At 38.6% G+C, this 19,262-nt stretch overlaps 1 protein-coding gene across 4 annotated transcripts in view; it reads right to left on the reverse strand.

The window, feature by feature from the left end:
• Positions 1-19,262, reverse strand: part of LOC117400404 (E3 ubiquitin-protein ligase HECW1-like) — a 201,712-nt gene that overhangs the window by 176,553 nt on the left and 5,897 nt on the right. For 2 of the 4 annotated variants that reach the window (XM_034000312.3, XM_034000308.3), the window contains exon 2: positions 3,046-3,113. The exons of the other annotated variants lie outside the window; for them this stretch is intronic. The gene's annotated coding sequence lies outside the window, so the exon portion shown is untranslated. The remainder of the gene's footprint in view (positions 1-3,045; positions 3,114-19,262) is intronic. 4 annotated transcript variants of the gene reach the window in all.

The raw sequence follows: 19,262 nt of genomic DNA on the forward strand, positions 1-19,262 counted from the left end.
AGAGTTGTACCCTCTGTGAATGTATTGCAGGTTTTGGTCATATTAATGTTTTAATTTATAATATGATGAATTGTGTCCCTTTCTCGTACTAAATTAGAGAGAGAGAGAGAGACAGAGAGAGAGAGAGAATGTCTTTTTTTTATTGCCACAGGAGAGTGTCCCAGTAAACTACGAAAGGACATCCTCCTAAGGCGAATACAAACTGCATACCAGAAGTATATTTTTCAAATAAATAGCAATAAAATGTGCACATTTTACCTGCCGGATCTTTATTTTCATTGTCAACTGGCTACTGCATGTTTCAACGTGGATTAATTTAGAACCCTGTTTATATCCTCTTCGCAACCGTCTTTTTAGATAGAATCTTGAGCTCAGCCTGTCAATTTACAGCCTGTCTGTTGTTTCCTACCGTTACCAGTGTTAATGAAATGGCTACATGCAGTTTGGATAAGTCAGACGCAGACAAACCTGTTACTAGCATTTCTTGACCAAACACATTCTCAAGGAAATCTAACTCCAAATCAAAGCAACTACAGAAATCTGAAATTATTTCAGACATTTTAAAGTTGTTATAAAATAGGTGACAGCATTGTTTAAAGTACCAAAGCGCAGCTCCGACCTGAATTTCACCACAGGACTGGAATGTAAACAAAGACAGATTCAACATGTGATTCCACTTAACCCTGTCCGATATCATCAAAAAAACACAAAAAATGTGTTTCTAGTCGTTTTTTCTCCGGAAAAAGCTGAGAAAACCATTCAATGGCTGTGTGTGAGAGACAGGAGCCAAGACAAGCCGAATAAAAAGGGCGTATCTCATGAATAGTCATACTTGCCCCTGGCATCAGATAGGGGCGGCCATAAGGAAACAAGCTGGCTGATACTGCATCAGCGCTCAGATGTAGAAATATCACGGACATTTGCAGAGCTTTTTTCAGATGTTATAGTAATAAAATAATGACTTGGATCGCATAATTGAGCCGTTTGGTGATAAAACGAGTGATCAGGAGATGATTGATCGGTATGTACGACTATTATTATTATTATTATTATTATTATTATTATTATTATTATTATTATTTATTTATTAGCATATGTGAAAGCTATAGCGAACGAAAGGGTGGGGCGGGGTTGGAGATGCCTAGTGAGTGCTTTGTTGATATGCAGGGCCTTTTAAACCCGTTTGAAAAAAAAATACTTTTAAACAGCGCGTCTAAAATTAACTTCGTGTGTGAAAATAAATTGGACCTGACGCGCCTGACAAGCACTTAAATGGACTGCAAAGGGTTAAGTGCAATAACAAAAATGTTTCCCATGCTAGATATACCCACACTTGTGGTATAAATTGGGTTTGTGATCACTGGTCTATTGGGCCTCCAGTCAAAAAGATTTACCAGTTAAGTTAAATTTGCGATACAGAATGTGTCCTAGTGAACCAATATCCTCTAGTGTCTAGGGCTAGTGTTATTTACAGCTGAAACCAACATCTATCTATTGTGGTACAGTTACTGAGGGGAAATATATAAGTTTATATTTCAAGGTCTATTACATATTTCAAGGTCTATCAAGGTCTATTTTTCCTAAAAACTGTAATTACAGTTACCTGTCCATTAGAGGTCACTGTTTGGTTAAATCATGTGGGTTTAACAAGGCAACTGTCTTTAATTAGAAGTAATAATTGTATGATTTTTCAGTTGGAATTACCTTATTAACTGATTACCCAGCTGCATAAAGAGGCCTATTTGTTTCAACTCGATTTGGAGTGTAAGGAAAGGTGAACAAACAGTAGTTGCTTATGGGAAAAGTGTCTGCTACAAATAATCAAGGTACTTTTGTTTTGTCAGGGAAAACAGCTTACCTGTCCTGACCTTAGTTAGTGGAACAAACACAGTGTGTATTGTTAGGCTCTCCATGAAGAGTTAAAAAAAAAAAAAATAATTATAAATAAACGCAACTGTGTTGTTGGAACGGAAAAACAAGTCTCTGAAGTGGTTACTGCACATGCACCCTCAGCCCATCCACCACACTATTTTTAGACCTTCACTTTTTTTTAGGTCAACACAGGTCAAGACAGGAAATACACTGGATGACCAAGAATCAAGGGATCTTCTACTTTCCTCTTTTGATCAGCCTTTTTGTTACAGTGTACTCCACCACCAGCAGGAATAACAGATTAAATTGGATTAGGAACAATAAAAGAAACTTGCACCACTGCTACAGTTGTGCTCACCGATGTGCAATATAAAGAACATGTTTCTCTCTTTGAGGAATTCAGTCGCCACCAACACACCCTTCCGATTTTTCAAACTGAAATTAGATTTCACTAAATATATTATTGAACTTCTTTACTGAAGTGCAGGATCAAACACATGTATTCCTTGGGAAAAGCCCAGGTGTATTAAACACCTGCCAGCAGTTCTATTTAAATGCTTCAAAAGCCATCATTGAATAACAATTTTTGGTCATCAAAAGTTGTCATTTGGATTACTACTAAATTGATAAATATTTAAAAGAGGGTGGGATTAATACTGTAAGTAATGTGTAGTGGCAAAACATTGTGCACCCTTCAGACTAGGGATATTACCTTCTAATATTTTTTAAAGTGGTCTATGAATACATGTTTTTTGTTACTGGTATGTACAGTACTTGAATAAGCCACTGCAGCAAATATTGTTTTGAAATGAGGTAGCTGATCTGGACAGTCAACAGAGGAATTGAATGCACTACAGTCTGCTCTAGGTCACTGTTTTACGTTTAAGTGTAATATACATGACTGAGCTATTCCACTGATTCAACATGATATTGTACTGTAGCTTTCAAAATGTTTGTAGGTGTTTAGGAAGTTAGTTCTTAGCTTTCTTCACATTTACACAGTAAAGAAAATAACACCCATACTGTGCCAACAGCATATTCATCAGTAACAAAACATATGTAAAAATAGCTTTTTAACAATGCAAACAGAGGAGAATAACATGCATGTGATACATGTGACTAGTTATAGATATAGGTATTTGTTTGTTAAAACGCCAAATGCATCCCACTTACCAATCAGGAGGACTGAGGATCAACAGACAACCTCTGTTATCACTGTCAAGCCAATCAGTGTGTGTCACCTGCTATCCAAAAAACAGATGTTACCAAATGAATGAACTCTGCAAACAAGGGCCCAGCTAATATCATGTGATGTGGATGTAATCCATGAGACAGAGATGACAAATTCATATATTTTTTTTTTTTACTATACAGTAGCTGGTTTAAAGAGCAGTACACAATGGTCAGTTGCCTGATAGTTAATGTCAACGCAATTCAGATTAAGAGTCAGAGGTTTGACTGTGTGCTCATGATAACAATATATTATAACAATCATTTCTAAATTGGAGTTTGATTTTCAGCTGTGTCAGAAGTAAAAGCCTTGATAAGTTAAGAAGAGCATGTCATCTTTATTGAACTATATTTATAATATCGCCATTTCCACCAGATTACATGTTACCACAGGTTGAACCAATTCTGTTTTTTTTTTTTTCTCCATTGAAGAACACCTTAAGAAATACCTACCATTAAGAATAATTATTTTAAGAAAAGTGTGGGACAGATATGGTTAAAACAATATTGTATAAGTAAACCTCAATTACGCATATGGAGGCATTTTACGGTCATCTGCTGTCATACAGAGCATTACAGTTATGTGCTGCTTCTCATTTCCAGTCGTGATTACTCACACCTCTTTTTTTCTCCCAATTTGTGAACCATGGTATTGCTTGGCATGTCGAAAAATAATGATCAGCATTTCCAATCTGTCCAAGCTGGTACTGCTTGTTAGAACACAGCCTAATGACGCTTCTTTGAAAATTGTTGCTGGTAAGTCATGGATGATTCAGGATCAGGCAGTTACGTTTTGTTCGTCTTTTCTCAGCAGTCAGTCACGTTGCTGTGTGTGTACTTGGGTAGTCACGTCTTTTGTTGGCGATTTTAATACATGCATCACTATACGCAAATTTAAGGCGCAAGCCATTTTTGAGAAGAAAAAAATTGTTTAAAAAGTGCGTCTTATGGGGGGCTCCCGAGTGGCGCATCCAGTAAAGGCGCTCCACGTGAGTGCAGGATGCGCTCTATAGCCTGCAAGTCGCGAGTTCGAATCCAGGCTATTCCTTTGCCGATCGAGGACGGGAGCTCCCAAGGGGCGGCGCACAATTGGCCGAGCGTCGCCCAGGGGGAGGGAGGGTTAGGTCGGTCAAGGTGTCCTCGGCTCACCGCGCACTAGTGACCTCTGTAGTCTGGCCGGGCGCCTGCGGGCTTGCCTGTAGCTGCCCAAGAGCTGCGTTGTCCTCCGACGCTGTAGCTCTTGGGTGGCTGCATGGTGAGTCTGCAGTGTGAAAAAAAGGGGTCGGCTTGACGGCACATGCTTCGGAGGACAGCGTGTGTTCATCTTCGCCCTCCCGAGTCAGCGCAGGGGTGGTAGCGGTGAGCCGACCGTAATAATAAATAATAGGCCATTCCAAATTGGGAGAAAATAATAAAAAATAATTGGCAATTTTTTTTAAAGTGCGTCTTAAAATCGGAGGAATACGGAGGAACACGGTACTTACTGTTTTGTTTTAATTTTATTACAATCCACATACCAAACAGGATTGCAACATAAAAGAAAAACAAAATGTTGATCACTATACAAAACCTTTCTTTGGGGCCAGTACTGGTGTGCCTGATCTATATCATATGCCAGGCAGACAAAAACAGACTCCAGTTAACTCGCTTCCCACATCTGAAGACGAACCGTCAACTTCACGTGTATGTAGAGATCACTATTTAGCAACTAGTGTCTGTGTTGATCTCGTTTCTTTAATCTCATACAGACAGAGCTATTTTACCTCTTCAAGTCTGTAGCCAGCTATGAGGCCAGGGCCTCGGTTAAAATCATACAATAATTATTTATTTAGGTTCTCTTACACGTTGCTTTGCCGTAAAATAAAATGCATGTCATCCCTCGTTGTGTGCATACATTAATCCCAAGTCCCGCTGATATCTGTAGCCTCTGTGCTCTTCAAAATCTTTTCACTGTCATTGCAGACTACAGCGATACCATGCAGCTTAGTTCATACCACCGTAGCTGTTAGTTAAACGTGTGTAAATGGCTTCTAAACGTCTAAGGCTTATTAGCGACATTTTTAGAAAGAAGTACATATCAGCCTAATAATAAGGAATAATAAATTCCCTTGGTAGTCTGCAGTTTAGTAAACCCAGCTTAATTTTCCAATTCTAAATCACTGGTTGAAGCAGTTTGTAAACTGCAGTTTAGCTGACCCAGTTTATGCATATTTTAACAATTCTAACAATAGTTTACATGACAAGGTTGTGAATATTATTAAGTCATTTTAGGTAGGGGTTTGGGGGCTTGCCCCCAATAGACAATGTAACTTACTTTACACAAATAAGCCTTACATGTAGGGCCTTCTGCGGTGGGCCTTCAAACATTGGGCTCCGTGACGAATAGGCCAATACACAATTGAAACTTTGCGTATAAACGGTTGTTTCATGTTGAGTCAAGCAGTGTGCAGCTCGACATGCAGTGTATGCTTAAATTGTGTCTGTTTACTTATGTTGAGTATCTTTCATGGCTGGCTACCGCCCTGCTCTTGCTACTGTAATTTCAAAACTGTTGTGCAAATTCTGGAACCATGGCAAATCGGTGCAAGGCAAAACACATTGTGATCCATATTTCTCATTTCTATTGATTGTGTAGTTTCTGGAAGACAAAGACATGCTTTTTTGCCTTTGAGTAGATGCAAATAAATCTTCATTCTGATATTTGGATTTCTGTCCCAGCATAAACATACCAAAGCTATACTTATAAACTTTTATAAACATACCAAAGCTAGTTTATTGAAGGGAGCAGAAAATAACACAATTTTTCCATTACAGTTCCTTAAGTAGAGCACATACATTGAGAGAGGTTACAAATCTGGTTTCAAATGCACAGAATCTCAGGAGAAAATGCAAAGCACTAATCTTTCCATGGCTGTCTTATGTATAATTATTCACAATCCTTTGAGAAAAACGGAAACCCTATTTATATTTTTCTGCACATAATCATTTTTTTTAGCTGTAAATTAACATTATATTGTCAAGCAGTACAAATAATGTTATTGGGTTTCAGTGCTTATTTTGTTTCAGTAATTGCCATCTATAATTGAAACATAAATAAATAAAAAAAACTACATTGCATTTTAACTACTACAAATTAAATATCTTAATATTACAATACACAGATATACATACAGGTAGCTCAGAGACGTTATTTTTAAGGGAACTGTGGCAGGGTGAAAGCCCTGCAGATGTAAATAATCTGTGAGGGAATGTAAAGCCCCTTTCACACTGGCATGCTCTACCTGGGTCAGGACCCAGTGTCATGCGGGTCAGCTACGCGATTTCACAAGCACATAAGAACATAAGATAGTTTACAAACGAGAGGAGGCCATACGGTCCATCTTGCTCGTTTGGTTGTTAGTAGCTTATTGATCCCAGAATCTCATCAAGCAGCTTCTTGAAGGATCCCAGGGTTTCAGCTTCAACAACATTACTGGGGAGTTGGTTCCAGAGCCTCACAATTCTCTGTGTAAAAAAGTGCCTCCTATTTTCTGTTCTGAATGCCCCTTTATCTAATCTCCATTTGTGACCCCTGGTCCTTGTTTCTTTTTTCAGGTCGAAAAAGTCCCCTGGGTCGACATTGTCAATACCTTTTAGAATTTTGAATGCTTGAATCAGATCACCGCGTAGTCTTCTTTGTTCAAGACTGAATAGATTCAGTTATTTTAGCCTGTATGCATACAACATGCCTTTTAAACCCGGGATAATTCTGGTCGCTCTTCTTTGCACTCTTTCTAGAGCAGCAATATCCTTTTTGTAATGAGGTGACCAGAACTGAACACAATATTCTAAATGAGGTCTTACTAATGCATTGTAAAGTTTTAACATTACTTCCCTTGATTTAAATTCAACACTTTTCAAAATATTTCACACAGCTTTTCATACAGCAGGGTTGACCTGGGTGACAGACGCAAATGCACAATGCACGTATCAATGCCTTGGAAGAAGCTTGTTTCGGACGCTTCCTCCAAGCTTCTCTGGATTGAATTGTTGGCCCACATGTTTATTAGAACAACATCCCTGCTGCAATCTGGCTCATGCTGTCTCAATCAACCAAAATATGGCTTAACAGAAAAAAAAAAACAGAAATGTTCCTTGCGGAAGTGAAACCTTCACACAGGCGTGGCTGTTTGTTATTTCGTCAGCTTAAGAACGGCCAACATGCATTTTGTCTCGCTCAACCCCGGTCAAAGTGTGTCATCCCACATCTTGAGGTGGGTCGCTGCGACCAGGGTTAACTTGGGTACAATCCAGGTACGTGGTTTCACACTATGCGGGATTGTGACCTGGGTAGCCAGAACTCAGGTCAGGACCTTGGTAGGAGTGCCAGTGTGAACAGGGCTTAAGGTTGGCAGGGATGGGGTTAAATCTGTCCCTGCCAACAATCACAGGTAATTGAGTGCTAATTGTGGAATGGCCACATGTATAAAAATGGGAGAAATAATTTGTTTGGGGATGGTATATGGGAGGAGTTATGGTGAGTGTTTGTCCTGTGATTTTGAACCTTTAGTGAAGGCTACTGCCCAGCATAAGGATACATATTTGTAACATTTACTGAATGGATTCATTCATTCAATAACTCCAAAATATAACTTATTTACTTACTATGCTAAACTGTATTTGGGCATATTATACTTGGGCTTCTGATTTTCTGTTTTTAGTAATTAAATTTTCTGGTGCTTATTTTCAGCTATTTTCGAGTTTTATGTAAATGGTTTTTTTTTTGGGGGGGGGGGGGGGGGGCTTTTGCTTTTTATATACTGTATGAAATTATTGTTTTTTGGTTACTTTACAAAATTCGTGTGCGTTTTTTTCTGTCACAATATGTATAGTAACTCGACAGTACTTCCACAATTAAATCCTTATAGTCACAGGCATATTCTTCTGGGGGTTTTGTGTTTCTGTTTTAAATTTCATAAGCATGTAAATATTCCCTATTGAACTAATGTAATACAGTTTTAAATCTTCAGAGCAAGAACAATGCTCTGTTTCTAATTATAATCTTGTAGCGTATTACAATCCTCCAATATAAATGTAGGAATTTACTGCCACTCAGTAGTTGGGGTGGGTTTAAAGTATTCAGAACGAATCAATGTGAGATATAATTCAGGAAGGAGGGTGTGGGAGGGTGGTGAGCAATTCACTGACACACACGGGAGACAGAATGTTTTATTTGCAACACCGCTTATGTTGTTTTTTTCTTTTTATTATTTGCCGCCAGATGGCGCTGGTGCTGCAACTCCCTCTATACCAACAATGGTAAACAAGGGTTGCACTTGTATCTGTCAGCACACGCTGGTTCTCTGAAATAACAATGAAAGGTGAAATAAAAAGGGAAAATAAAACACAGTAATAAAACTACAAAATAACAGTGCTGCTTACACAGTGCCCCCACTGCCGCTAAGCCGGTCAGCTCGGGTCTCCGCCCTACGCTCAGCTATTCTCTATACACTGGGGTGGCTGGAGTTCGCCGTCTACCTACACATGTCCCCTTGGGTACGTAACAATTTATTTTAATTATTCTTTGTGTTATTTAAGACTGGCTGTCTTCCTCAGCCGTGCTTGCCTGTTTTGTTCCAACCACTGGCATTCCTGCCTGGTCTTTGTTTACACTGGCGTCCTCAGCCAGCATAACTGGGTAATCCAGGTCACGGCCACCCAAATGCATAACCAAGTGCAGTTCTTATGGGCCGAGCAACCCCTCAAGGCCTGCCTCTCAACCACTCAGAGAGAAGGAAAGCCAACACACCTTCACCCAACCTCTCCATGTCATTGCAGTGATTGACAGGTGGATCTTACGAGGCTGCTGCCCTCTTCCTGCAGAACCATGCATGCGCCAGACAGTCAGCACAGATCGCCCCTGTTACAGAGGGTCATTATTTTTATTTTTTTTGTAGAGGTTATTTTAATTTATTTTTTATGGGAAAGGGGTTCAAGTCAACGTGAATTGAGTAACCATTTCCAGTGTTTATTGGATATACACCGATTTAATTTTATTTGTATTGGTAGTGTTTTAGCATTTTTTATCTGTTAAAACCGAAAATTAGAAGCCCTACTTATACTGTACCTTAACAGAACAATGAATATCATAGGTAGCCCAAAATTTTTTACAGATTTAACAGGGCAAAGTCATCTTGGACATGACTGAAGAAACAAACCTAAACCATCTGTAAGACCAAAACCCATGTTGTTTGACAGGGACATGCCTCCTCAATATGTTGTAAACGGAACTCAGTTGTGGTTTTATGTGTTTTTGAGTAGGTAACAAGGTCAGTAATGTGCTGGACAGAAGGCTTGAAACAGTTGCACATGTAATTCAGATACAAAGTTAATGGTTTGATGGAATTTAATGACCGTATGCCACAATAACATCCAAATGGTATTTTTATGAAGATCAGTGTCTTCACCATCTGTCATGGTTAATGAATAGTTGTTGCATGACCCATGAATGCAATTAATCAATTCTGGTATGTTGTCCAGTAAAAACGCTGCAGCAGAAAAACTGCTCCCAAATCACCTTTTTTAAAAAAGCATCTATTGTGGTATATAACAAAATCGCATTGATAATTGTAGTTGATTTATACACATAATTACTGTTGTGGCTATGCATGAAAACAAGACAATGTTCCCAGATCTTCCTGGTAATTTACCAAGACAAATGTGTGCCTAATTAAAAAAAAGGATAAATATAGTGACAATGCTATATTAGTGTCTGAGATGTGGAGACATGACCCAGTAAACTTGCATATTTAAAAGAACTTGACCCTTATTATAATATTATTTATTTCTTAGCAGACGCCCTTATCCAAGGCGACTTACAATTGTTACAAGATATCACATTATACAGATATCACATTCTTTCTTACATACAATTACCCATTTATGCAGTTGGGTTTTTACTGGAGCAATCCAATCTTGCTCAAGGGTACAGCAGCAGTGTACCCCATCGGGGATTGAACCCACGACCCTCCGGTCAAGAGTCCAGAGCCCTAACCACTACTCCACACTCCTAATATCAGCAGAGCTGATGGTAGGATATTTCAATCCCAGTATGGACTCTAAACTAAGTTCAGAGAACAATGGAAACAAAGAAGTGTTACTGAACAGGCTGTAGAGTTTAAAACACAATGCATTACTTTCCCTAACTTTCTGCTTTGTTGTATATATCCCTGCAATATCTTTGCGATTGTTTTGTTGCATCAGGTCTTCCAGGTCTACCAGTCTTCTGAATTCACAACATCGACGACTTCAATCCAATCTGTTGCATCAGAAACATTTTGTTGGTTCTCAAAACATTTTGTTTGTACTCAAAACATGCAAACATAAACATGTCTGTCTAAAAGTCCAACGTGTCTGTAACAACACCACCACCTACCACCTTTGAAAACAACATTGTTATGTCATATTTACCATCCTGCACAAACAGGACAAGGTTAACCCTGTTTGTTTTAAATTGGATACAAACCAAAGGGGATTACACTGATACTTTGTAAACGTAAATGCATTTGGAGTGAGTCACTTGTAAATGAGTGAAGTACCTGTCATGCTGAATTTTAAGATTTGATAAAATACCACAATGAGCTGGCTGAAACTGGCTGTGTCAATGTATGGGCTGACCTAATAATTAAGTAAATAACTTGTCATTTCTGCTGTTCTGTGTGCTGCCATGGTGGTTTAGGGGCAGTTTTTCTGCAGCAGGGTTTATACTGGATAACATACCAGAATTGATTAATTGCATTCATGGGTCATGCAACACCTATTCATTAACCATGACAGATGGTGAAGACACTGATCTTCATAAAAATACCATTTGGATGTTATTGTGGCATACGGTCTTTAAATTACTTCAAACCATTAACTTTTCATCTGAATTACACGTGCTACTGTTTCAAGCCTTGTGTCCAGCGCATTGCTATGTGAACTTACTTCTTTGCAACAAGTGAAGTACAATACTTCTAGGTAAACAAAGCTTTACAAGCAGTACACATATAGAAAATCCCAACTGTAGGAACAGAAAGTCCTTAATGCACGTGGATGACTGAAAAACACATATTACTGTGGAGGTGTACTTTGTATTTATGACACAAAATAAGTATTTGCACAGTCATTTTGCAGTCTTCCCCATGGTAATGGCGTTTACCATAGTTTACTTTGGTTCGCCATGTTTTTTATTATCCATTACCTACCTCTCTGGGCTTTACAGTGTTTACTTATGGTTTTCCGTAGTTTCTCTATGCTTCATTAAACTTTGCTTTTACTATGGGAACGTTATAGGTTTTAACTGCAGGACACATGGGAAAAAAATAATGCATTATTATCTTCTTTTTCTTCAGCTTTACTGACCTTGTTGCCTACTCGAAAACACATAACACCACAACTGTACTTGTATTACAGGTGCACTCCACTTGTAACGGATCCTGTTAGAATGGAGTTCCATTTACAACGTATTGAGGAGGCATGTCCCTGCCAACAACATGGGCTTTAATGGTGAATTACTCTGGTTAAAACAGACTCGCTTATAACATATATACCGTTTAATACGTACAGTTTTTGTTTAATAGGTACAGTTTAATAAGAACATAAGAACATAAGAAAGTTTACAAACGAGAGGAGGCCATTCGGCCCATCTTGCTTGCTTGGTTGTTAGTAGCTTATTGATCCCAGAATCTCATCAAGCAGCTTCTTGAAGGATCCCAGGGTGTCAGCTTCAACAACATTACTGGGGAGTTGGTTCCATACCCTCACAATTCTCTGTATAAAAAAGTGCCTCCTATTTTCTGTTCTGAATGCCCCTTTATCTAATATCCATTTGTGACCCCTGAATTACACGTGCTGTATCGTGAAGGGAGACACTCTCTGGAATTCCCAATCGAACACTGATGACTTCACACAGCCAGGATGCACACCTACCCTCCCCTGACTGTATAACTCACCCTACACACCACACAGCTGTGCTTTTACCAGGCGAACCACTCCCAAACTGTTACTTTCTTTTTTTTATTATTATTATTTATTTTTTTTATTTAGTGTGCCCAATTATTATATCCCTTATTTTTGCCCTAATTTGGAATGCCCAATCATTTATCCCCCCGCTGTAGCAATTCCCCACACAGCTCAGGAGAACCAGGTTCAGTGGGCGTCAGCATTCCCTGTAAGTCTAAAATGCGCACAATTTTTGCAATAACTGGCAATAACCTGCACACTCAGTTTACTAACTTTCGCAAGTTATTACCATAAATATTAACCTTAACTGAGACTCCAACATCTTGAGGTAAACCTATCACTTTGAGAGCATTATTTCAAAGCATTAACATAAGCATATTTGCGGCTGTCTTGCCGCTGATTCTCTGATTCCCTCTGTAAAAATGCATGTCACATTAGTGCAGAGCTCGCTCGGCCGCAAGCGAATCTACAGGGTGGCATGTGAGCGGAGTGGAGCGCTATAAACGGCACTCCTCGCTCTCTTCCTCTTTGAAACCGCTCGCTCCAAAGCTTTTATTTCCCCAGTCCACTCCGCTCCGGTGCTTCTAATTCTGCAGCCACGCTCCCATCCACTGCTAGTGTAAATCACTTCCAAAATGTAGAGATGTGCGAATCCGTTCCTTTAAAATCGGGTACCCGGTTCCTACTTTGGTACTGACAACCGGATACAAATATCAGGGATCCGGTTCCAGTGAGTACTATTATGTTTTTAGCAAAACTGATTATTAAAACATTAACTTCTCTCAAAAATACATTTGATAACTATAATTGAGATGTTCACGCTTAGAAAGTAAGGTCTGCAAAATATTTATTACAGCAATAACGGGGTGTGATAGAGAGAGAAAGGGTCAATGCTGTAAATCTCCCTCCCAACCAGAAAGGGCGCTGTGTAAAGGTGAGGGTATGCTGCCTCCTAGATGTGCCGTCTTAATGGTATGTGGAAGCTGGAAGGTAACCATATTAGGAGGGGCGCGTAGTTGCAAGTACTCAGGACGACTCCATTGCAGTCAGCTGCGGGGCAGCCCTCTATTGGAGAAACCATGGCGACGCGTTGATTGCAGGGAGGAGTTTTCTGGGTATAAAGGGGAAGCAGCTACATCAGTACCTCCCCTTGTGCTGAGAACGTAGACCGACCGGCCGGAGCTGGTGTTTGTTTTCTGTTTTATATTACGTGTTTGTTTGTGTTTTCATAGAGGAGCAGGAGGACAGGAGGCTGTAGCCGGACAGCCAGCGTTTACCCTAGAGCACGCCCCTCACCACACAAGCACAACACTGCACAGCGGACGCACCACGATCCCCGGAGGAATAGAGCACAGTTTACGTGCAGAGGATTGTGGCTAACGGAGTGTCTTTTGTTTACCTTTTTGGACCCAGACCCTTTTGTTGTTTTTGCCCCAATACCATCGTTGGTAGCCAGGCTTATTATTATTTTTCATTGCTGGATTATTATTTTTTACATGAAGTAATGAAAACGCTTTGGGTAAAGTGAATCTTCTGCACCTTCATGAGGCTGTGTGGTCCAGTGGTTAAAGAAAAGGACTTGTAACCAGAAGGTCCCTGGTTCAAATCCCACCTCAGCCACTGACTCATTGTGTCTCCCTGAGCAAGGCACTTAACTTCCTCCTCCTAATAATCATTCGCACGACAACCCCAAGCCAAACAAGACACAATTTCAGTTATCTGAAAAAGCAATGTAACCCCAAGCCTATGGGGTCATATTTCAGCTTGGGATCCTAACATACACTGACCCTTTTGCACATACCATGTGGTTAAAGATTTTTTTAATTGTAAGCTTTGTGAAATTTGCAATTAACAAGCTTCATATACAAGCACACAATGGCTTTTGCTGTTGTAGTAAAACTGTTAATGTGCAAATTGTATAATATTGATTATTTTGTTAACTTTAATTATACAGGGAAATTTCATAGATTGCACAATATTGTCGGACATTGCAAAAGCTGCATAGTTTATGGATCATATCTTATATCACATATGTACGTGTCAAATATTTTTCCTTTGCAAAACATCCTTTGGAGCGGGCATTGGAGCCGAAGCGGTGCCAGAGGATTTTCGCGCCAACGCTCCGCTGAGGCACTTTATCCACTCCTCTCCACGCTGCTAGCAAAATGGTCCCGCTCCGCTCACATGCTCTGCAGGGTGGACGAACCAGATGTCTGGCAATTCTGCCTCTATGGATAGGGCTGCTCATGAACTTGGCAGTTTTTAACTCACTGTATAATTGAATACTAATCAGTGAAGCACACTCTTTCAGCATTATTTAGAAGTATAAATACTACAGTAAACATAAATAAAAATCACAATACTCTCACAGTTTTATTTCCCTTTTAAAAAACGACCATTTCAGAAATATCATCATCTCAAGCATTTTGAAACTGGTAAAAGTGTAATCAAAATATTAACTGAGTCAAAAATACATTTAAATGTATAACATAGTAATTGAAGAAGATACCATGTGCATTTTATTTTCGCAAGTTGAGTATTCATCATGTGACTTAACTCACATGTCTCTGCTGAAACTCAACAAGGCGTCTGCACCAACAAAGAAAAAAATGCAATGTCTCAGTAAAAGACAGAGCTAAAAAGAAAAATCAGATTATCTATATTTTGCTGTCATCCATTGATCATGTATGAGTCAATACCATTAAAAGATAATACTGCCAGTCGTATACACATAGAGAACAAGAAAGCAAATAAGAAGGCAGCAATGGCAAAGCACTGCATTCTTATATGCTGAAAAATAAGGTACTGTACTGCGCTCAGGCAGGGCTTTCCCAAAGTATGTAGGTAAGCCAAATTAATTGCGTGTTTAATTATTGTTTAGTTTATTTCCTTCCATGCTACCTGCCTTTAATAAAGCTGTAATTAGCAATATTAATCCACAGTCATTTCTTAATTACATTATATTATCTGACAATGAAGAAACAAGCTCAAAGCTATTTTTCTAGCTATACATTCCTTAAACGAAGTTGATTGCCTTATTGTGTAAAGATGAAGTCACTACACTACACACAGTTTGTTTCATAAAGACATTCTGTCTGGAGATACACCTCTTGTTAAATTTAGCAAATAACAAGGCAGAATTAGCAAAGGGGAGGATTAATTATGCGTTTTATTAGTGTTTCATATTTTATCCAGGTTACTGTAATGCCAGTAAAACGCTAAAGTTAATTTGTGGAGTACTGTACATAGGATTACTCTCACATGACATTGCTGGACTGTTACTAAACTATTTTTTACTGTTATTGTATTGCCAGCAATATGATAAACAGGTATTTTCCCCAGCATTTGTAGACTGAACTGCATTGTCAGTGGAAGACTGTAAATATGATTCTCACAACACTGTTGTAATATAAGTCTTAGGTTTTCTTTCTTATTTTAATGCCAGCAATGAGCCAAATGATGTCTATAAACATTATGACAGGTCTAAAGTGTCTTCAGGTGCTTTACTTAATATTACAGCAACAAGAGTCTTATTAAACAAAACTATTGACTTTAATACAAAGAAAAAATAAAGAAGTGTGGTAATATTTATGAATTTACTTATTTTAACTGTCAACATTATATTTATGTTCAAATAACCTGTTTAATTCTTAATACGTTGATAAAAAGTGGGGAGAAAAAAGGTAATTGGCCATTTTTGAAAAATGGAATTTGCTATTCCCAAAAATGGAAAATCAGTAGGGCTAAAGATGGTTACAATTGAAGGCAGTGCAGACACTAGTATTTTATACAGTATTATAAAGCAATTATATGCAGGCCACCAGTTAAGCATGTTGTCTACTGACAGGGCTGCATTTATAAGATCACAGACAGGCTTCATAAAGTTAAATATACACATCATAAAAATTCTATATTTTTATAATCAGAGGATTATTCTGAATCAGAGGCAGAGCCTCAATAAATGTCTTGTTTAAATGTAAATCAAATTGTAAAATTGTTGATATTTGTGTTGGAATTTTGTTTGAAAATTGTATAATGCAACAAAAATAATATATTAAAAAGGTTAATGTGTGGCCGAAGGTTTCTCACTGATAATTTACCCTTTCTCAGTCAAAACGGCAAGTTTCTCAGTATCTAAAAAGCTTAGAGGGAACGCTGGTGGGCGTCCTTCGATCCCACGACGAGCCTGTTTCGTCTTTTACACCCAGGAACTTGAAAGCAGATGTCAGCTAACTACCAACCTCTGGAGGACAAAGGCCAGCCCTGCAGGTGTCCCCTTTTGAGCTCACTGGGCTTGAAACAGTCCCTGACAGTTTTGCCTCCCTAACCCATGGGAGCATCAGATTGGCTCTGGCGCTCCCATTGGTTAGGGACTTGTGGCACAAGGGGTTAGAGCCAATCTGACGCTCCCTTCGGAATCCTCAGCGAAGACTTCGCACAGCCAGGACGCGAACCTGCACTGTAGGACTCAAACCACGTGGCTGTGCTTTTACCAGGTGAGCCACTCGGGGACCCCAAGCTGTTATATTTCCTGTTAACTTATGTAATATGTTTTTTTATCCTAGGTGTGGAACCTGGAACCGACTTTATAGTTCTCATTACAAATATTTTTTTTTTGGTCTCTTTGAAGTAATCATTTTTTATTTCTATACATCTACAGTAACTTAAAGATCTCCTTCTTGATGTGTGACATACTTCACCCAAAAAATTCACCTCCTACCTGCTATATCCACTTTCCGTTTCAATCAAAAAACTCAACAGACAATCCGATTCCTTTTGGTGCCGACACTAATTTATAAAGAGCTGTGTACACATAGGCTTACGAGACTAGAAAGTTACCTTAGCTATTAAGGCTGACATTTTGTCAGCATTCGACCATCAGGGAATCAGTGCTCTTTATGATCTGTTTTTAAATCATAACTGGATATGCTCTCAGAAGCATGTGAAGTATCTTATGTACTGTAGTCTAAATACAGTCCCCACATTAATATTAATAAACACCTATTACACGCTGTGCCAAGAATATTCTCCTATTACATTTGATCTTAATTCTCATCATGGTTGACCATGTGTTTTCTGAGAAGTTAAAGGCCTGTGGTACGACAGTATGCATGTGAGTCCAAAAAAAGGATTAGAATGCAGCAAATCACAAAATAATGCAGTATCCATCACTTTGAATATTCAATTGTAAAATCTTTTAAAGCTTAAGAAACTTGGCAGACATTCAAAACATTTGTCTGCCTGAGAGTACATGCTTGTAGGATTGCAAACTGAAAAAGAAAAAAAAGACTGAACGTGCAAGCTTGTTGCTATGGGCCTGGCACAGCACTGTGCATCATCATGCAGCGTAGTGGGACAGAACAAACACTTGTTCACTATTGCCTTTCTTTGATTGTGTATGATATACTATATCTACAATGGTGATGCAGATGATCATCAGGATTACCGAAATATGTGATTTTATAAAAATGAAGTATTGTGTGAATTGTGAAACACCTGAAGAACCTGCAGAATAATGGTTCATTTGGATGAATTTCCAGGTCTACCTTGTGTAAAATCAGATTCCCAATATCTTGCTTGTGTTGTTTATTTCATATTTGTTCTCTCTGCATTTTACAACTCTCAAAAACACAACGTTGCATTGTTTGCTGACTGACAGTTCCAAGCATGCTTTAGCAGGCGCACAGCATCTAAGAGACATTTTATTTACACTGAATTGCTGTGCTGATGCGCATCACTTTTCTCTTTCCAGCCATGCTTGCTGTTGCAGTCAGTGCAGTTTTTTCAAACTGTAAACCCGACACTGTGTACAGGGATTAAATAGCCAAGGTACAGTACAGGGGTAATCGCTCAGTAATGTATGGGAGGTGAAAGTAACAAAAATTAAATAATGAATGAAAATTCATTAAATGTTAAATTTAAGCAGGTATCAAATATTGAATTTTAGCATCAAATAATAAATACTAGCATTATATATTAAATTTGTGTATCAAATGTTAAATTTTAACATCAAATGTTACATTTTAACATCAAATAATAAATTCAACATTGAATATTAAATGCAAGAATTGAATGTTAAATACTACCATTGAATGTTAAATGCAACAGTCGAATGTTAAAAACTAGCATCAAACATTAAATATGAGCTTTATCCATTCGATGTGCGCTTTATCCATTCAAGGTGCCTTTTATCCATTCGATGCATGCACTTGCAAACTGTCAATCAATCCCATCCGCCCCGCCCATTCCCACCACATCGGGGATATCGGTGTTCCTCCTTGTTACGTGTTAACCTGTTCAGCCAATGAGAGGCTTCGATTTTCAAACTGAAATACGGTAGTTGTCTTGTGCCGTCTGTAGAAATTAAAAAGAGTCTTGTTGTTTTACCTGTTTTGCATGTAAAAAGTTGCATATTAAATAACGTTTTTAAGCCTTACGTTTTTTTTACAAAGGATTTTATTTTATTAGGTTCTCATGGCTGAAGCTGCTAGGCCCAACGTAGCGACCCAGCTACAGAACTACGCTCGACAAAAAATTAATCTAGCGAGAAATATGCTAGAAACTAATATCAGTGATGATACCATTTTGTACATTTTAGAGTGGCTTCAAAGTATTTTGATTAATTCAGAGGCAAGCGAAATTTATGCGAACGGCTCATTGGTGGAAGTTTTATATGAAGTCATTTCTGAGTTACATCGTGAGTTAACAGGTGTTGTAACCAATTCAGTACCCCCTCAGAAATTAGATGACTTAACATTAGATGTTTAAACATTAAATAAACCTAAGTAGACAATATTTCAGAGCACTATAAAACCCTAAAAATAGTGGTACTTGCTTCCTTACTAAAACAGAGTGCTGTCATTTGTTAAAAGGCAAGCATGGAACATCTCCCAACAGTTGCTGCCAACATTCTCTTTCTGGTGTGGATTTGCCCATACATTGAGACTGCACGTCTGCATTCACTGAATTGGTTGGAAGTGTAAGGCAAAGCAAAGCTTTGCCAAGTTATACAGATGTGGACCTCAATTAGAAACAGTCCCAAAACTCGGTTACCCAAAGGTATCTGAAATTCTTTAATAAAGTCCATATATGCAGCACGTTTGTGGTCATGTTATTTGTCCCATCCAGGAATTTATTTTATCAGTACCGAGTCAAAACAAAGGAAATGTGCCTATTCT

This window comes from Acipenser ruthenus, chromosome 4 (genome assembly GCF_902713425.1).
Source record: "Acipenser ruthenus chromosome 4, fAciRut3.2 maternal haplotype, whole genome shotgun sequence".
NCBI classification, from domain to species: Eukaryota; Metazoa; Chordata; class Actinopteri; order Acipenseriformes; family Acipenseridae; genus Acipenser; species Acipenser ruthenus.